This window comes from Ziziphus jujuba, chromosome 12, assembly GCF_031755915.1.
Source record: "Ziziphus jujuba cultivar Dongzao chromosome 12, ASM3175591v1".
Classification (NCBI taxonomy): Eukaryota; Viridiplantae; Streptophyta; class Magnoliopsida; order Rosales; family Rhamnaceae; genus Ziziphus; species Ziziphus jujuba.
This window is the reverse complement of record NC_083390.1, coordinates 19,389,437-19,395,000: the sequence shown is the minus strand read 5'-3', so window position 1 is coordinate 19,395,000 and position 5,564 is coordinate 19,389,437. Positions and strand designations below refer to the sequence as shown.

At 32.2% G+C, this 5,564-nt stretch overlaps 1 pseudogene; it reads left to right on the top strand.

The window, feature by feature from the left end:
• The window catches only part of LOC107429272 (mediator of RNA polymerase II transcription subunit 23-like), a 13,949-nt pseudogene extending 9,099 nt beyond the window's left edge, over window positions 1-4,850 (top strand).
• The last annotated feature ends 714 nt before the right edge of the window (window positions 4,851-5,564 follow it).

Here is a 5,564-nt window from a genome sequence, read left to right as displayed (position 1 = left end):
GGTTACTGTTCGCGTAGAGATTACTGTATGTACGTAAGCACTTTTCACCGATAGGTTTAACCTAAGCTCTGATACCATGAAGAGAAATAGAAGTGAATGAGGGAAAAATAATTCCTTGATTTTCATATTGATAGTACATTGTAATATATAACAAATTACAAGAAAAAAAAAAAAAGGAAATTAACTCATAATAGAAAACTAACTCAATCCTAAATATATATTCACCAAATCCCTTAATTAAAGGGATTTTAACTAATCACCTAATTTATTTACAGCTCATCTACAACTCAACATACAACTCAAGACACGCCTTTCGGAGGGTGATCACCATATTCTTAGGACAAATCACGTGACTTAGCTATTAGCACAAATATTCAGGTTGAGCTTGTGGTGAATGCTCTGAACCAAGATGCAAGGGTTATTTTTTAAATGCAAAATTTCATTGACGTTCTACTTCTACCATGTAATTGTACCTTTCTTCTCAGTTCCCATTTTCTATGTTAGTAGTCATTCTTTTGTTCTCTTGTCCTTGGAAGTACTTTATTAATTCCAGTAGCTAAATCAGGGATTTAATGCACTGTTTTTCTTGTAGAAAATATAGATATATCTTTTGATTGGTTTCTGAGTAATTCGTTTTTCGTGGTTGAGCAAATTATTCAAATTCAATAAGCTTGAACTTTGATATTGCATCATTGTTGGTAGGTGGAGACAATCAGAAAGATTCTATCATTTCATAGAGAAGATAGAAGCTCTGATCCAAAGAATCCTCAAGGCATCCTGCTTGATTTTATAAGCAGTTGTCAAAATTTACGTATTTGGTCATTGAATACATCTACCAGAGAATATTTAAGTAATGAGCCGCTTCAGAAATGAAAGCAAATCGGTGAGTGATGGAGGCAGGCAAGTAAAGGTACATTTCAATTGATTATTGTGTCATGGAGTTGAGTTTATTGATAAATCAACTGTCTGATAATGCAATTAGGAATTACCAAGTCAAAGAAGAAATAGAGAAATAATTATGTTATGAATTTTTCTTGTGTAAGTTATGTATTGGGCCTATTTCTACTCTACATTACCATCATATACTGTCTTGTCCGAGGTTATATGCCATTGGTAGATATGTCTTACTTTATAGAGTGATCTTGCATTTAAGTTCATGCCTTCTCTGAATTATGATAGTTGTTAACTGTTTTGAAAATGAAGATGTTCTAACTTCTAATTTACTACCATTTTAATAGGGTTTTAGACTTCTATTAGGCTGAAGTGAGCAACAGTCGCTTGTCCAGATTTCAAAATTTAAGAAAAGGAGCGTTCACCTAGGTATTCATTGGGCCACAGTCAATCATTCCAATTAAAAAATTTCTAAATTGTTAACTGTTTACTGTGTTAGCTGATCTACATAGTTTAACCACAAAATATCTCAGTAGTTGTTTAAATTTTAAATTGTTCTATGCATGAAACATGAATATAATAGGTGTCTGACCTGTTATTAATGTCTGCATCGAGGGATGGTTTGCCACTAAAATTTTTAAACATGTACATGTTTTTTCCTGAATTCAGGGGATCGAGTGATGGATTATATGAATATGGATGATAGGTCAATTGGGATGTTTTGGGTTGTATCTTACACCATGGAACAGCCAGCCAGTGAAACAGTAATGAATTGGTTGTCCTCTGGTGGTGTTACAGAATTACTGGGACCAAACCCTCAGTCGAATGAGAGGTTAATGGTTATGAGGGAAGTAAGTCCTCTACCAATGTCACTGTTATCTGGCTTCTCTATGAACTTATGTTTGAAGCTGGCTAATGAAATGGAGGAATCGTTATTTTCTGGGCAGGTACTCTTTATTTCTACCTGGCAATTGTGGCCTAGAATAGGCATAAATGGTGTGCACGAAACTTAAATGTTTGGATTAGGTTCACATAGGAGAGTGAAGGCACAAACTGATACTAGGGAACTTTATGGAAAGATAATACACGACAAATGGTTAAACATATCATCAACCCACATACTACTTATCCTTTAGTGTTATATCTGTCATTATTTTACTGTTAATTCATGTTTTGGTTTAATAATTTGTTATAAATATACAAAACTGAAGGTCACCAAGGCCTTGACATTACCTGGGAGTGTAGTTGTGTCAGACATCATATAATGGCAGTTGATTCAAATGCTTTCTTTTGTTCCTTCAGAGTATGTCAATATATAATTTTGAACAAACAGCCAACTACTTTGGAATTAGCTAAGCAAGGTACGTAGCATTCAAGATCCACTGAAATTGGTTAAAACCAGTTATTCTGTCCTCAAAAGAAAAATGTAAAATCCAGCCAACCAACTGCTGCACGAAATACCTTGCAGTTGTGTGTCTATGAGGTATTCGTGTATTTCCATTACTCTTAAATTACTTGTTGTTAGCTTTATACAAATGAGAATAAATGTGGACTTAGATGCAATTTCCTTTACATTTGTCGGTGACTTATTTGCAGGCTCTAGTGTTTGGCTGGTTTTATTTTTTAGTCTCTACAAACTTTGGACCATCTTTTGATATTCATTGTTTATTCTTTGAAGCAGGTTGTGCCTAGCATTTCAATGGCTGAAACCTACACATGATTGCTGCTCATTGCACCTCATTCCTTATTTCGTTCTCATTTCAATGTAATTTTCTTTACTTTCAAAATTTCCATTACTCCTGTTATTTTTGTCATTCTTATACGTAGCATAATTAACTGTTCATAATAATAGTGTACTAATCATCAATAAAATGTATAGAAGGGAAATTAGTTTCCACCCTCGACCACCTCCCAAAGACAAAAAAGGTTTCTGTGCTCTCCTATTTTCTGTTTGAATAGACAGGCAAAAATAGGTCATGTATAATGGTAGCCTTCTCACACTCATGAACACCCTAACTCTGATCAGGGGAGAAATTCAATCTTGTTTCTCTAATTGGACCCATAGAAATTCCCTGGTGGCTCCTTCAAAATTGCATTTTCACATAAAGCAAAGGCTCATAATAGATTTTTGGTATCAGTTGCCTCATCGCCTGAATATCTACCATTTTTCTTCCCTGTTTGACCATAATGGGCTAAAGCATGATTCTTTATGAATAACCCTCCAAGAGGCTGTGACTTATGGAACAATTCCTATCTTTTCATTGCCTGCTCTTGATTTTGTTTGAAGTCTCAACTTGTATTTTTAGAACTTTTGACTTAATGTTACTTCTCTAACACTTACAGTAAGGTATAAACTACTGTTTAAGTCTTATGTTTGAAGTCCATTATTCTCTATCATCTTATGTAACTAAATATTGGGATAGTTTGTCTTTTTGATTATTAATATCATTCTAATCTGTCTGAAATGTGAAACTTTAGCATTTGGCACGAAGTAATCTGGCAGTGTTGAGCAGGCCTGGGTTTATTCTTTTGGTGCTTGAAATTCTGAACTACCTTTTGCTTCCACTTTACAGGTGATTATTAATATGATATGGGATATCACACATTTTACAGCTCATTTATATTCTGCAGCAATATGGGACTTCTTTTTTCCTTCATGCAGCTGGTTATCTAGATTTCATTTTGATTTTTGGTTCCTTGCTATTAACACCTTAGTTTTGGATGCTACAACATGTAACATGATATTTATTTTTGCTGTATGATTGCTTGACTGGCTAAAAGTTATAGCTTAAACTTATTTTTGTCTATATAGGTATCGAGGAAAAAGCAAAGCCTTAATGTATGATGTTACAAAAATAGCATCTGCACTAAAAGGAAAACGTGGAGATCATCATGTATTTAGATTGGCTGAAAACTTATGCATGAACCTTATTTTGTCACTGAGAGATTTTTTCTCCAATGGTCTCTAAACTGCAATTACTTCTGTTTACTTATTTCCCCATACAAATTACTGAAATTCCATGCTTGTCTACTTTGACAGGGTCCAACTGAATTTGCTGAAACTTTGAATCGAATAACTGTTCTCACACTCGCAATCGTCATTAAAACACGTGGAGTTACTGATGCTGATCACCTGCTTTATCTTCAAACAAAGTTAGAACAGATACTTGGAAGTAGTGAACATACATGGTCAGAAAAAACATTACGTTATTTCCCTTCTGTTCTTCGCGACGCCTTGATTGGACGGATGGATAAGAGAGACCTCGCAATTCAAGCATGGCAGCAGGTTCATTACTACCCCTTTCGATTTTATTAATCATTATTATATGCTTTTCGTTACACTGTATCTTTGGCAGGAAAAATTTATTTGCTGGAGACAAAAACTATTTTAGTCTCCAACAGCATCAACTAGTGATATTACTTACTGGCTTTAGGGAAATTATAGGGACGCACTTGCTTATTTATGTTACCCTCATTTTGTTGATGTACATTTTGTTCTAGTTCTGAGGTAGAAGGCTATTAAACGAGCTGGCCATGCGTCAACATATTTGCCATTTTTGCCTGGAAATGGTGTATTAATGTGGAACTTAAGGATTAATTTTATATAAGATATGGTAAAACATGAAAAACCTCTGCAAATTTTTTGGATGGACAACATTGACTAGTGGCATACTCAGATTGTGATCTCAGAGCAGAAGAAGAACTCCTCAACAAATAGTTCTCTCTGTTATATGCTTCCTGCTTAATGTCTCAAAAAAAGATACAATTTTGAAATGAGTTTTTTTTTTTTTTTTCCTTTCTTTTTTTGGGTCATTTTTATTACCAAAAAAAACAAAAAAGAAAAAAAAATTCTCTCGTGTTAAGAGAGGTTTAGGTGCCTCATGGATTGTAACAGAGAACTGAAACAATGAGAATTCCATAGTATTATTACTTATAAAACTATAATTATGTTTGTGTTACGCATTTTTTTATTTTTTATTTTCATTTTTTAGAAACAGTTGGTCAATATTATATCTTAAGTAACAGTCTTATACTCGCAAATAAATTACACTGAAAACCATCAAGATTACATTAATCTAAATTTTGTGGATGTTTAAAAAAAAAAAACAGATTTGTTTTGTAACAGAGAACAATAATTTAATAATAAGAAACAGATGTATTAATTGACTGTTTAGCTGACAAATGAAAAAGATTTTTAAAAAAATGAAACTAAATTTTTTTTTTTGTCTTTTAATATGTTGTCCTTTAAGTTTCCAAACACCATTTATAATTATTTCTGCCCTTCAAAAGTCCTTTTTCTTTGGACATGTTTTCTCTTTTTTTTCAAATTTACTTACATGATTGTTTTACTAAACCCAAATTATATAAAACAAAATATAATTTATTTTCAAAACAATATTTATTAAATAATATTTAAAATTTAATTAATTTATTTTTTAATTTATTTATTTATTAAAAATTATATTTTATATTTAAATTATATAAATATATCAATTAATAATATTTTTGATATCTATTATTAAAATAAACTTTTCTCCCAAAATCAAATCCAACAATAAAAGTGTTACGTCATATATCAAAAATTCAAAATATTTATTTTTTTTGAAAATAAAACATGTTTTCCATTTTCCTTTTCATTGATAGGACACTCTTGAATGTGACTGCTCGTATCC